Source organism: Dendropsophus ebraccatus, chromosome 2, assembly GCF_027789765.1.
Source record: "Dendropsophus ebraccatus isolate aDenEbr1 chromosome 2, aDenEbr1.pat, whole genome shotgun sequence".
NCBI lineage: Eukaryota > Metazoa > Chordata > Amphibia > Anura > Hylidae > Dendropsophus > Dendropsophus ebraccatus.
The window spans coordinates 13611884-13627698 of record NC_091455.1 but is presented as its reverse complement, the minus strand read 5'-3'; the positions used below and the strand labels follow the sequence as shown (position 1 = coordinate 13627698).

Sequence of the window (15815 nt, the reverse complement as noted above, 5' to 3'; positions counted from 1 at the left end):
GCCCCACCAGAACCTGGCCAGCACCACCGGCGGGGAAGGCTGCCCCCAAACAACACCAGTATGAATATGGTATAACACTTACCACTGCTGCTCACACAGAATGGGGAAGTCATAAGGTACTGACATGTGAGCATTGGGATATCCTGCTAATTTTGGTCATGTTGGTCTTATAAAGGAGTGCAGAAAAGGGAGAACTGTAAAACACGACATGGAGAGAAAGGAACAGCTGCACATCTCATCTATGGCTGATACTAATGCCGCTAGGCCAACTTTAAAATTCAACAGCAGGGTGTCTGTATATAATTTGATCAAACCATAATAGCCCCGTGAACCACATGCCGTTCCTTTCTCTCCATGTTGTGTTTTACAGTTCTCCCTTTTCTGAACAGCTCGCACACCTTTATAAGACCCACATGACCAAAATTAGCAGGATATGCCTGTGCTCACATGTCAGTACCTTTTGTTCCCCATTGTGTGTGAGCAGCAATTGTGAGTGTAATACCATATTCATACTTGTGTTGTTTGGGGGCAGCCTTCCCCGCCGGTGGTGCTGGCCGGGTTCTGGTGGGGCACTTTGGGTTTGGTCCTGTGACATAGGGGTTGCAGGGCCATTCCATGGACTCCCTTCCCTGCATGTGTACGCTTTGCGGGGTTGGCAGTCACTGACCTACACTGTGTGGAGTTAGCGTAGGGACCCGTGTGAACCAGGGGACCTGCACGTGGTACACGGGGCTATTATGGTTTGATCAAATTATATACAGACACCCTGGTGTTGAATTTTAAAATAGGCCTAGCGGCATTAGTATCAGCCATGGATGGGATGTGCAGCCGTTCCTTTCTCTCCATGTTGTGTATTATTATATTACTATTGTCTAGTACTATGGCCTCAGGCACTGCCTAATACTTACTGTACATGGCAATGGCAGTTTTTGAGCCTTTTGCAGTTTCTGAGCCTTTTCAGACCACTGGCTGCCATGACAAGGATCAGTATACAGCGATTGCAGATTTATGCATACTCATAATAACAGAGGCAGATCCTCCTATTGGTAAAACCCTTTACATGCCATGGTCACTGTTAAAAGTGACATGAAGTGGTCAAGTGGCTAGGAACAAGCTCATTTCCATTTCCAGTAGTTTCAGCAGTGTCCTACGTTAGATATTTTAGATAAGTCAGTACTTGTAGTTGATATTGGAAAGTAACATAGGTAAGTGTTAGTGTGATACTTGGCCAGTAATGAAGATGACGCTAGCGCTGTGATACAACACAGGTGTGATGTTGATACCTGTTTTGTATTTAGCCAGTTTATGTCCCCAAATGGTCGGTAACCGCTGGGCTTGTTGCGGGTCCCTTGGGCACTTGTCACGGCAACCTGAAGTGGCAACTGACCCACCCGGGATGTCGGTACCGTCACCCACAGAGAAGGGGAGAAATAACCCAAGGTGTACGGTCATGTGAATGGGTGCTGGTGCAGACAGAGACAGAGTCCCGTTTTGTACAAAAATATGAAAATTTACTAGATATCACTGCAGGTGAACAGTACACGCTTTGGAAATAGTGCAAATCTTGACTCAAGAGTAAGAGCTTTGGTAGAAGTAGTAGTAGTAGTGCTTTGTAGAGGTAGAGAGAAGAGGAGAGGAGTTTGCCAGGTGTAGATCCTATACTCTGCCGACACTGTGTCGATATATAGGTAGTGGAAGTGATACTTGTACTCACGTTTAGATCTATGTCTGACCGCCTTCTGCCCCCTAGTATTGTAAAACCCGTCCTAGGTGGGTAGCACGAGCACCAGTCATTGGTTATATGGGTATAGCACTGCACTGCACAGTAGGATACGTAGACCTTTTCACACTGGTAGTTTTGTCCTACTGAAGTAGATTCCTCTGTTGACCGGATTTTGCCCTGCACATTTTTCAAGATTTCTTGACCTGGGCTAGGGTATTCCTTTTGTGGCTGGTCTCCCCTATGGAAGCTTCGGACTGCATAGTAGAAATAGTGGTTGTTTGTCTGAAGAATGTAATCTTTAACTGAGTTGATCCTCACACATCTGTCCTTCGGACCTCCAATGACTAACTCTCTGCCCTTCCCCCCACACGGAGCTATCTCCTCCTAAAGGGGGTGAGTGAGTGTGAGAGAGGGAGAAAAAGATAGGATAGAGAAGAAAGAGCACCTCCTAGTGGTCAGCACAAAACACAGAACACTTAACCTATGACCTTCAGATGTGCATAGAAGTAATTCAAATAAAGGATAGTGACACCTAGTGGGGCACTATATCAACCATTTAACCTGAGTGTGGACAGGTGCAGGACACCACATTAGAATCTAAGTGACCGTGAAAAGAATGGACAGTGATATGTAGAGAGTAAGAGCAGGTCAAGAATACTTGGTCTTGTGTGGTGTTCCCAGTATGTAGTGCTTAGTATATAACAAAAAGGTCTGGGGAAGAAAAACCAGTGACCCGACCAGGGACAGGATGGCTGTGGATACCCAAGGTGCACTGATATTGAAGGAAGAGGGGTGGGGGGCAATCAAGTCCGATCCCACCAAAGAGCTGCTGAAGAGTAAAGTGCTGAAAAGGCTTCTATTGGCTTTGACATAAAGGAATCAGATCTCCCAGCACATCATAGCTTGGTGTGCATGGGGATGTGTAGTCCTAGAGTGGTTTGAGGGCCCATGCTGACCCCTATCCATTGCTGAAAGCACCTCTTATGGTCATGTGGCTATGAGAACTGGAAGGTCAGAGAAACAGGGAAAAATCAAATAAGACAGCTAGAATTGTGTTCTCTATCATGTGGATGGCTGTATGTGTGCATCACTTACCTAGACAAGACATGGAACCAAAATGCACTATAAAAAAAGCTAGCATGGACAGTATAGTGGGCAATGTTCTGCTGGAAACCCTGTGTCCTGGCATCATGTGGATGTTACAGTGACATGTATCATCTACCTAACTATTATACAGACTGAGTCCCCCCTTGATATCAGTGGGACCCCCTCATGGCAGTGGCCTCTTTCAGCAAGAATTCTAACATCCATTGCTTCAGTATATACTTTAATCCATTCCAAATGAAAGCGTATACTTTATTTTATTACTTTCCTTCATTGAATCACAGTGAAAGTGAGTCCATAAGGATGAAGTTCCTGCAAGAAATTATTTTAAGAGTGTGACTCCAGTAATAGCAGCAGATATTAAGACAGCCACTCCACGGCTTCAAGTACTATATACTCCGTAAAAAAAACCTCTCTGTCACCCAGCAGTCAGAACAAAGTAATTTCCTGTGGATCAATAAAAAGGTTAATAAACCATAAAGATGCAAATTATTAAATATAAAGCCGACACTTTGCAATGAAAGCAACAAGACTCTTCTGATACAAACCTCCAGGTCATATTTGCCGTTCCTGTAAAAAAAAAAGGATATTTAGCTTCTTCTCGGCTAATAATATTCATACGTTTTCCATTTCAGTAGTCGGTTTACATAAGTCTGCCCTTGTTCTTTCTTATACATTATTCCAAGTGGTGGAGCGTGAAGATGAACGTTATATTGTAGCTATGTAAATGCGTGGCACCCATCACACAAAAGTAGAGCACTTTCTGCAAACTATAATTGATCGCTCATTAAAGATTGTGTCACCTTATCTTGGTTAACCAGGCCCGCTGTTACAGTTCACCTTGTAAAGATAGCTGTGTTTACCTAAATTACAGTCACCGCCTGACATAATGCATCTGTTCAGGCCTTTATTTCCATATCATGCAATAAAAAAAAAAAAAGAAGAGGCCGGAATTAAATCACAGATATCACGAATGCAGAGCAAAAAATAGACAGCAAAACATGACAATTACTGGCAAAACCAATCTGATCAGGTCTTTACAAATACGCTGAATGAAGGAGGTCGGCCAGGGAGAAGAGGACGAAGAAAGGAGAAAGGGAGGGAAGGAGGGAAGGAATGACAGAAAGAAGATAGGAAGGAAATCGATGGAATGAAGAAGGGGAGGAAAGGAGGACAGAGGAAGGGAATGGGAGGAAAGAGGAGAAGGAAGTAAAATAAAGAAAAAGAAAAAGCAATGGAAGAAGGTAAGGAATGGAAGAAAGAAAAAGAGAAGGAAATCAATGGGACGAAGAAGGGGAGGAATGGAGGACAGAGGAAGGAGACATGAGGAAAGGGGAGAAGGAAGTAAAACAATGAGGAAGAAAAGCAATAGATCAAAGAAGGGGAGGAATGGCAGAAAGAAAAAGGAGAAGGAAATCAATGGGATGAAGAAGGGGAGCAATGGAAGGAAGGTAGAAAGAAGAGAGGAAAATCAATTGGATGACGAAGGAAAGGAATGGAGGACAGAAAGAAGAAATGGGAGAAAAGGGGAGAAAGAAGTAAAAGAATAATGAAGAAAAGAAATAGAAAAGAAAAGAGAGGGAAACCAAAGGAATGAAAATTGGAAAGGGATGGAGGATAGAGGAAGGGAACAGGATGAATGAGGAAGAAGGAAGTAAAAATGTGGAAGGAGCACAATGGTATAAAGAAGGAAAGGGAATGTAACAAGGAGTGCAAGGGAGGGAGGATGGAGGAAAGAAATGGAAGAAAAGAGACAATGGAAGTAAAAGAATGAGCAAAGAAAGCAATGGAATAAAGAAGGAGAAAGAATGAAAAGAAAGAAATGGAGGACAGAGGAAGGCAACAGGATGAAAGAGGAAGAAGAAAGTAAAATAATGAAAATGAGAGAAATGGAAAAAAGAAGGGAAAAAAAGGGGCAAAAGAAAGAAAAGAAGGAAATGACGGAGATGAAGAAGGATTAGGAATTAGGGATAGAGGAAGAGGAAAGAATGAGAGAGGAAGAAGGAAGTAAAAGAACGAGGAAGGAAAGCAATAGAATAAAGCAAGGTAAGGATTGAAAAAAAGATGAAAATCAATGAGATAAAGAAATGGAGGACAGATGAAAGGAACAGTATAAGACAAGAAGAAAGAAGTGAAGGTAGATGGGCAGGTAAGGTTCATGCATACTCCCACCTACAGGATCTCTCCTACCGTCTCCTCTTTTACTTCTCTCTCCAACATGTTATTACCTATCCCCTCACCTGGTATCTGGCTCAGGGGATGATCCTTCTACCCTACTCCTGGTCTCTTAAGAGACCATTAGAGATTATGCTTCCTCATTCAAAGAATGGTTAAAGACTTTTATCCTACTGCTATATGGCAGAGCAAAATGTCCTGCCAGTCTCGTTTGTGGCAAGAGGAAGCATTGCCCCTCCAGCCACAAGAGTCTCCCCCCCTTTTATGCATATACTCACATTACTCACATAATGGAGAATGGAACGCCGCCAGACTGCATAAGGTCATATGGGGGGGGGGGGGGGGGGGGTTACAGGATTTATGGGGCTCCTGTACAGTTTCTTGCTATCGGGCCCCATGAATTCTAGCTGCCCATGGTGCAGCATTATTCTGGTGCACCAATGCCATTCAGTTCCCAGTGGGGCTGATGTCATTGCTCTTCTGACCCTCTTGATTCTTGAATTTTTTTTTTAAACTAGTGTCTTTAATGCAGCCCTATGAATGCTCTTATAGATATGCATAGAAAACTCTGACTTCCAGCCTCTGAAGATGCAGGAGAGCAGGAAAGAGGTCATGTGGGTGCCAGCATGATTTTAACAAAATCAGATCACCGGATTAGCGCCACAATACAGTGATTATCATGGGGGAGTATAATTGTCAGCTGGCAGCTGGGAAGCAAAAAAAAAAAAAAGAACCAAGGGGAGTGTTTCTTTGAAGGGAATCTGTCACTAGGTATATGGTGCCTTAAATGAAAGCAGCATAGACTAGTGACAGAAATGCTGAACAGATCGATGTATTACTTACATAATTCTGTTCAGCCGTTCTCCTAATATGCAGGATAATAGGATTCTTGCCACACCCCTCCCCATCCCTCCGGCTGCTGATTGACAGTTGACTGCCTATATACAGCATGGATAGATAACTGTTAATCAGCAGCTGGTGGGTGGAGTTTTGTGCTTCTCATGAATATCCAGGACTACTATGCTCATGCACATAATGAAGTAGACTATATATTGTCCATGGTATTCAGGAGGAGATCTCTGGATCAGCTGCACAGAACAATTTAAGTGATACATCATTCTGTTCAGCTTCTCTGTCACTAGTTTATGCTATCCTGAGATAGGACACCTTAAACCTACTGACAGAGTCTCTCAAAGGAAATGTTTCTTTAGATTTCCTGTCGTGGAGCGGCAGAGCCACTCATCTCCGATAGACCCAGACGCATTTTAAACAATTTTCTAGTCTACTGCTCCAGAAGTTAACACTTTAAGGACCAGACGGATGTTTTCATTAATCCTCACACAAAAGCAGAAATGTAAATTTACGAATGACAGCCGAAGATAAGAATCCCCAAATAAAGGGAATAAGAAAAGTCGTCAGATTTCCTACAAATCATGTAGTCCCGCTCCTCTCTATAATGGTAGCTGTCATTTTGAGCCGGGGGTGGATGTACTTTTAATTTCCACTGCAATTACCATATTTTCCTGGGAGATGAATTGGACAGGGCAAGTCCTTGATTTAGGCCATAAAGGGATGATAAATCATTCACTTACATGATCAGATAATTTCATGTCCTCCTTAAGATTCTAGAAGTATAGAATAATAGTTCAACATGTCTTTCCATTAATGAAGTAAAGGTTGTGATGAAATAGAATCTGTCTTTTTTTTTACCCGGTCCCTCTTGACAATACTAGACATATCCGCTGTGGAATTATGTAATTGTAACTTGCACTTTATACCCAGTAAAGTCTTTTTTTTTTTTTTTTTTTTTTAAGCATATGCCCTATCCCACCACAACGCCATGAAATGTTATAGCTTATAAGAAGTGACTGAAAAGGGTATGTATCATAAAGTCTGTCTTAAAGGGGCTGTCCAGGGAAAATAAATGTTCTCTCCAAGGATGGGGGTAGAGCAGAGAGAAAAAAAAACATGCTATACTCACTTCTTCCTTCAGAACCCCATTTCTCCTGCTGATGAATGTGTTAAGATGTAGGGTGGCAATTCCTAAGACTTTATTCTGTATATCAGGGATATTCTGTGTATAGTTATGGTGATTCATAGTAGTTCTGTGTATAATACTGTTCCCTTCACTGACATGTAAGATATGTTGAAGGTTATGTAAGTGTTCACTAAGTGTTTGTCTATATTTTGCTGTAAATGCTGCTTAAAGAGACAGTCTGTCTAGGTCACCACCCCATTCTTAGCCTATCAGGGCCGAACAAGTATCTTCTCAATCCCCTGAGCCAATGGGCTCTAGAGTAACCTCAAACCTCTCTCCACCAATGGGATTTCGCTCCCTGGTCACCACATACTTGTAATGCAATGTTGCAACTCCGCTCCTGGTCACCACTTTATTCATTCCCTAAGCCAGGAAGTTCCTGTAGGGTTGGCACTTTACAGGACCCAGAAAGAAACAGTCACCAGCACCTCAATCCAACTTTGTTTTCCCTGGACAATCTATTTAACCATATATCCAACCTTATCTCATTTTGTATCCAGACTAGAGGTGCCCAACCATATCTCATCTTGTATCTAGACTAGAGGTGCACAACTGTATCTCATCTTGTATTCAGACTAGAGGTGCACAACTGTATCTCATCTTGTATCTAGACTAGAGGTGCACAACTGTATCTCATCTTGTATTCAGACTAGAGGTGCCCAACTGTTTCTCATCTTGTATTCAGACTAGAGGTGCCCAACTGTATCTCATCTTGTATCCAGGCTAGAGGTGCCCAACTGTATCTCATTTTGCATCCAGGCTAGAGGTGCCCAACTGTATCTCATCTTGTATTCAGACTAGAGGTGCCCAACTGTATCTCATTTTGCATCCAGGCTAGAGGTGCCCTACCATATCTCATCTTGTATTCAGACTAGAGGTGCACAACTTTATCTCATCTTTTATCCAGACTGGAGGTGCCCAACTGTATCTCCTCTTGTATCCAGCCCAGAAGTGTCCAACCATATCTCATCTTTTCTCCAAGCTAGAGATGCTCAACCATATCTCATGTTTTATCCAGGCTAGAGGTGCCCTACCATATCTCATCTTGTATCCAGGCTAGAGGTACTCAACTGGGTTCTAGAGCCTCTTCACAATGCTACTTTTTTTTTTTCTTCCAATAAACATCTAATTAAACACACAGTTTTATTATATTTTTATGGATTTTTCCATTTATTGAGATGCTTAATTGAGTTATCAGACGTAAATCTAAAAATTGTGTCATTATTTTATCTCCAGGAATCCTGATAGACACCAGAATTCTCCCCAAGACAGCGTCTCAGTGGAATTTTCTACAGGTCAGAAAGCTAAGATTACTACCATTATAGTTGACATCACATCACTAGCTACATGCTTTTCTTGGAGGTAAGCCATTAGTCACCCTTTATAGACTGGGTTACAGAAGACATATAACATTACGACCTTCTAAAGAGATGTTATGAGCCTGCTTGTCATAGCGATCTAATATAAGCCCACAGGTCAGGGATAGGGTCACATCTCATCAGTGGTTTCTGCTAATTTCACAAGTGGCTTTACTATCTCTTTAAATTCTCTCTCTCTCTCTCTCTCTCAATCAAAGTCAATTGTGTGTCACACATATTACACCATATAACAACATATAATAACTAACATAACATATAACGAAACATAACAAACAACAATTATATCATACAACATATATCGAAAGAAAACAAACAAACAGCGCTCTTATTCAAGAGGAGTCCTAATCTATCAATGTAAGGAAATTTATAAAAATTGTGTACAAGAAACCCAGGTCTTATAAGTATCACCAGGGGTCCCTACTCTCTCTGTGGCCAACTCCTCCATTCTTCTAATCATGTTGACCTCATGGGCCCATTCTAGGACCGTAGGAAGATTAACATCCTTCCATAACTAAACCCTCACTGGCTGCAATTCTTATTACCACCACCGGGGGGGTCACAACATCTGACAGAGTATTGTGAAATCATGTTTCTTTTCAGATCTGATTATCTCATACCATTCATCTCAGGATATAATGAGCTAAGCTGAAAAATAATCTACAGCCTAGATCTACAGCAATCTACAGTAATCTGCAGCCTAGATCTACAGCTGTTACTCTTGCCTACTGCCTGCTTGTCCTACACAGTGTCTTCCCTGCCTTTCCTTAGTGTATCCTATGATACATGTCATGAGAGTTTAGAAAAACAAAAAGCAAATAAACAGGATAAAGCCACACTGTATCAGGACCGGTTCAAATGGTATTTGCAACCTATTAAGGGTTCTCGTAGCATTTATCGAATTTGTATCCCAAAAAATTGAAATCCTTAAATGTTTTTTTTTTTTTTAAAGTCAACTGTATTTCCAGTACTTATCATCTGCTGTATGTCCTGCAGGAAGTGGTGTATTCTTTCCAGTCTGCCACAATGCTTTTTGCTGCCACCTCTGACCATGTCAGGAACTGTCATGGACAGAGGAGCAAATCTCCATAGGAAACCTCTACTACTCTGGACAGTTCCTGACAATGGACAGAGGTGGCAGCAGAGATCACTGTGTCAGACTGGAGAGAATACACCACTTCCTGCAGGACAAACAGCAGATAATAAGTACTGGAAAACTAGATATATCAGTTTTTTAATAGAAGCATTTACAAATCTGTAAAACTTTCCTAAACAAGAAAGTACCCTTTTAAAGTGATTCTGTACCAACAATCTGCCCCTTAAACCACTTGTACCATCGGACAACTGCTGTTTCAAATCCAAGATCTGTCCTGGGGTCTGTTCAGCAGGTGTTGTCCTAAAAAAACAACTTTTAAACCTGCAGCGATGAGTAAAATTGGTGTGGCCTAGAATGTCTGTGCCCTAGGCCTGCACTGCCTCCGCGTCCCCCCCCCCCCCCCGCCCTCCTCATCATTAGGAACGCCCCAGGCAGGATTTCCCCTATTCATTACTTGTCTGAACACTGCACATGTGCTTTAACAATCTAGCACATATGCAGTGTTTAGACAAGTGATGATTAGGAGAAATCCTGCCCAGGGGCGTTCCTAATGATGAGGAGGGTGGGAGGGAAGGACGGAGAGGCAATGCAGGCCTAGGGCACAGACATTCTAGGCCACACCAATTTGACACAGGGCTGCAAGTTTGAAAAGAACAATAACTGCATCACCTGCTGAACTGACCCCAGGACAGATCTAGGATTAAAAGCAGCTATCCGAAGGTACAAGCGGTTGGGGGGGACAGATTGTGGGTACAGAATTGCTTTAACTAAATGAAAGGAAAGGTAATGATGGACACATCTATATGTCAGCAAGTTCAAGGTTCGATTCTTCTTTGAAGTTCAGTATATAAATAATTGCTTTAATGCCCTTTACCTGCTCCGGCCTAATAACATAAATGCCACTGTCATTAGTCGTCCATATCAGCAATTGTGTCTCAAATTATCATTATTTTGTAGAAACAAAACCTTTGGCCTCAGATCTATCATTTTCCCGACTTGTCCTTACTGGGAAAGCTTGATGTAATTAGAGCGGTACTGATATCAATCATTCGGCTAATGGTTTCCCATTTTATCATCAATTACGCTGAACATTTGAGACAATGATTGTGCGGCCCCTTCTCTTACGCCACTTAGTCGCATTCCTGTCATAGCCACTAATGGAATTTTAAATCTTGTGTTAAAGCAACTACCTGCGGAGAGCGATCTAAAATACCAATTAAGGAAAAGCTAATTATTGTAATCCCCGAAGAAATGGCGATACAATTCTGTGGTTATGGGCTCAACAATAGTGGATAAAATTCTACTTTGACATTTCGTAATTTCAAGGATCTTTATGTTCATTGAAACTAGTTCTGAAGTTGTAAATGACTCCTATTACTATTGGTAATGTCCCCATGGGAAGGTCACGGGGCAGTTGAGTGTCTGATATTCATCGTATGAGATTATGACTAGAGATGAGCGAACCTGGAGCATGCTCAAGTCCATCCGAACCTGATCGTTCAGCATTTGATTAGCGGTGGCTGCTGAAGTTGGATAAAGCTCTAAGGTTGTCTGGAAAACATGGATACAGCCAATGACTATATCCATGATTTCCACATAGCCTTAGGACTTTATATAACTTCAGCAGCCCCCGCTAATCAAATGCCGAACAATCGGGTTCGATTGGACTTGAGCATGCTCCAGGTTCGCTCATCTCTAATAATGACCATGGCTGTTATAAGATAGCAGTGTATAATGAGTAACCAAGACTGATGGAAGGCCCCCATACATGTCAGACATGTGTCAGCTGAACCCAATTATTTTGGGCACAATCGGCTAATTATTTGATGTACGTAAGGGCTCCCCAACTCTGATGATTTTGGGGTAATGAAGGATCAGCCATGTTGAGTTGCCAGGTCTTTTTGATCTTGGGGATAAGACATTGTCAGAAGATACCGAGTGTCAAGAGATACCGGGAGAGACAGCTGACTAGTTTTTACTGACAATGAGGAAGAGACTGATCGAAGATGATGAAAAGCCTTGTAACATGGAGGGACAATCATCCGATTCAGCCTATTATTGCTCGGTGTAATAGAGACAATGATAAGTTGATGAAACAATCATCAGTTGATTGTTTCTTTACAGTAGTTCCAGACCCAAGATCATTGACCGTCGACCATGCATTTCTATGTGTAATAGCTACATGTAAAAGCAATGTGCAGACGACTGTTAATGATTGAACAAGCTGTTATACATGACCTCTCCACTCTCCCACTCTTCTCCTGCTCTCTGCTTTCACTCCTGGTGCTGCAAATGCAGCTATAAAGCGGCTTGTCTGAGCTGATAGGCCAGATAGCCAATCACTGGTCATGGTGGTCCCGGCCAGTGATTGGCTGAGCGGCCTGTGAGCTGAGACCGGCTGCTCTGAAGCTGTATTCGCGGCGCCAAGAAAGAAAGCAGAGAGCAGGAGAAGACCGGGAGAGTGGAGAGGTCATGTATAACAGTTTTGGGCAAGGGCTGCACCGACGTATTATGTACAGCCTTTGCTAAAGGATCATCGAGCGGTGTAATAGGCTCAGTAAATATGTAATATGTGATATATCTGACAAATGGAGATGTACTCAGACCTTCAAAGAGCAGCTTGTGCAACCTATATATTGATCTTGTATAAACAAGTAAGGAGATTAACAACAAAGTGACCTCTTACTGTGACTACTGATGGGACTGTGTTAAAGGAAACTTCCCTTTATCCTAATCATTTTAAACATCAAGTCATGGCAGCGGGACCCCTTAGGGCCCTATTACATGGGATAATTATCGTGCAAAAAAATTGTTATATCGTTTGAATTTAAACGATAATCGTTCTGTGTAATTGCAGGCAACGATCGAAAAATCATTCGTATGTCGTTGATCGTTGATTTAGATCTGAACCTAAAATTATCGTTAATCGTTTGCTGTAATTCCACATTTGTTCGCTCAAGTTCCGCATTTGTTCACTAATCGTTCAGTGTAATAGCACATTGTTCATTGTTTTCTTGGGATCAGAAGAAATAAACGATCATAATAACGATCACAATAACGATCGTAATTAACGACCATCGTTCTGTGTAATATGGTGAACTATTTCAGCTTAACAATAAACAATCTCGTTTCGATCATTTATCGTTAGTCGTTAATCCTTAAAAATCGATCCCTTAATGTTTGCAATGGATAATGCCCCGGGGGCCACACTGCTGACATTGTTATGGAAAGATCTAGATGAATGGGGAGTGGAGAACACTGCTGCAACCCATCCACCACTACCTATCCCCCACCCCCACTACTAACAGTGGCTGGAGGTCTGGGTGGTGTTGACATCGGGACAACATGTCTAATGGTTAAATATATGCAATATGTTACATATATAAAATAATGCTTTAAAGCAGGGATGGGGAACCTTTGGTCCTCCACCCTTCACCTTTGGCTGTCCGGGCATGATGGGAATGTTAGGAATTTTAGTTTGGCAACAGCTTGAGGGCCAAAGGTTCACCATCCCTGCTTTAACGGATCTTCTGTTGACCACTTGGTGCGGGCACACTAGTCACAGGTGTCACATCTCAGATGGGCCACCATTGCACTCATTGCCTTCAGGTCCCTGCTATAGCAGACTTCGTAGCCTGAATGCTGGGGCTTGGTGTTGCTTGTAGTTCAGCCCCTTCCCAGTCTCTGCTCCTTGATAGTCCTATTCCTCCTGGAATGCATGTTCCTTTCTCTTAGATTGCACGCACCAGCTTTTACTGATTAAAAGGCCAGTGCACCCAATTGGCTACCACAAACAGCCTGTCCCTATTTAGGGCAGCTTTCCTGGTCTTCCCTATGCACGCTTTTCTAAGAACTGTACTCCCAGGCTGTTCCCCAATCTATTAAAGGGATTCCTGCCCATAATTCCCATAATTCCAGTGAACCCTTCCTGTGTATCGTGCCACCTCTTTATGTTGTCTTCTGCTGCACCTCGCCCGCCACTGCTAGCAAGCCAAGTCAAGGGTAGCGACCCAGTGTTCACCTGTTGCTAAAAGACCTTCCTGCCTTGTGGCGGGCTTTTGTGAAGACCCCCTTGGGCTCCCCTGCCTGGTGTAGTCCAGTGGATGCTCCACTCCTGTTTTTACAACGGGTCTATGAAAGTCTATGGAGTCTGGGCCAGGATGGGTCAGAGCTGTCCCAATATTAGGCAGCGGTATGTGTATATCCTTTTATAGAAATGTATGTGTCTGTATATGTGTTTTACTGAACATTATTTCTTATTTACTTTTTATTTTCCTTTCTTTCAATCTTTTTTCAGTCCATTACATTGTAATAAAGGTATACAGACAAGATATGAAGGCATAGGTAAGCATGCAGTAAGAGCCCTGGAGCCCTATAATAGACCTTGGGCTGTTTGCCCTTAGGAGTTATGGGTCTACTGTTCCTGTGATCTGATCAAAGGGGGTCCCACCTCAGCCCTTGCCTTTGTATACCACCATCTGCTTTGATAGCAACAGAGAAAACCTGCAAGGCCCTTTGATAGCTGCCATAAGAGCGAGGCTTTGGTTGTATATCACACAATATGCTCAGCATCCTACCTGCTGCTTATTACAAGATAGGCAACAAGTATTGGAAACTCTTATTATAATGAATTGTGGCTATCTACAGCACATTTTATCATATTACAGCATTATAATACTGGGTGCATAAACAACAGCTGGGAAAGGTTGGAAAGAACTGGTAATGACTAAAAATAAACATGTATACCATTCGCTTGAGTATTGGGGTTTGGGGCCTTTAATCAACCAATAAACATGCGAGGGAAGGGGCTGGCACACCCTGTTATGTCACAGCTATGTTGGCTGCTGTCATAGCAGTGATTGGCCGTCTGCATCAGGTGATCTGGGTGTATATAGAGCCAGGGCACCGGATGCTCAATTAACTTTTGGTCTGTTAGCTGAGAGAGAAAGCTGCTGAAGCAGAGAGAGAGAAGGAGAAGGGCTTTATTAGTTAGGTAGACGACTAGCTAATAAACATCCCAAGGTCTGTGCCATAGCTACCATAGAGGCATACCATGCGACTGCTATGGGGCCCGTGCTGCAGGGGGGCCCTGCCCCCCCTCCCCGGTGAAGCATGGTCTGCCTCTATGGTTGTTACGGCTCATGGCTCACATTGGACTCTCTGCCAGTTTCTTGTGGCCGGAGGCAGCATTGCACCCCAAGCCAAAAGAGTCCCCCACCCCCACTCCAGTGATGCACATCAAATAGTTATCTAGACAGTCAAAACTATTTTTCTTTTATCTCGATAGCTTTTATAGAGCAATTGTATAAAATACTTTCCATAGCTCAGTGGTAGTGTTGGTTGTCAGCAGTGGTAGATTTCCAGTGGATTGATCATTTACCCCGATAAGATAAGTACTCCCAGTGGCTAAATAATCCCCTATTGGCTAGAAGATCCTCTATTGGTTAGGTAAATGCTCCTAGTAGGTAGATTATTCCTCCATTAGGTAGTAAAAAATTCCCCCTCCAGTAGGTAGGAACTCTAAGTAGGTAGGCCCCCTAGAAGGGAGATATCCCCATCATTAGGTAAAACCAGCAGGGGGTAGCTTATCCCATCATTAGGTAAAAGTCCTCCCCCCATAGATAGGTAATCCCCTCTTAATAAAATTGACAACCGTAGTAGGAGACTGACCTCTAACCCCTCCAACACCTTTCGGTTGACCTAGAATAGAGATTGGGAGCCCAGCACTTTCAAATATTGGAGTATCAATAAACCGATCTATTATGAAAGTGTTCTGAGTAGCTTGTGCTTGTTAAAGTCTGATCTACAGTAAATGTTGATATTTCAGTACGAACTTCAACACCATCAATGGCAAGATTTACATACAGAGTGGAGAGAAGCGAAACCTGATGATTAACATTTCAGAACGGCGGTGAATTACACGATTATGTGCGGAATATTCTATGAAAGCTTTACCTTCCCCGGAAAACAGCAACAGATCTTAGCGTTCCCACTTTTGTTTTCATGTTTCACAACACTCTCATTTCTTTGGAGACGATCTATTATTATTTTAAAAAAATAAATAAAATCCCCCGCACTTATTCTCCTCAAAGAGACTCGAAGGAATTTGTCAGGAAATTAAAAGCTTCAGCTTGTGAACTTGCTCAACAGAGTTGACTCTCTTGTGACTACCTCGGCTTTCTGCGGCTTTCATTTTAATTGCATATTACGTCCTGATTAGAGGATTATTAATGCCTGTAGATCACACAGTAATTGTATGATAAATTGTTGAAAGAAATTGTTGTGTACTGTAATGGCAATTAG

At 42.5% G+C, this 15815-nt stretch overlaps 1 long non-coding RNA gene across 1 annotated transcript; it reads left to right on the top strand.

Annotated features, from left to right (window-relative positions):
* Nucleotides 1-8270: 8270 nt before the first annotated feature.
* Nucleotides 8271-15574, top strand: LOC138784295 (uncharacterized). The gene is made up of 3 exons (XR_011361805.1): nt 8271-8335; nt 13810-13856; nt 15340-15574. It is a non-coding gene; the product is annotated as an uncharacterized lncRNA (long non-coding RNA).
* The last annotated feature ends 241 nt before the right edge of the window (nt 15575-15815 follow it).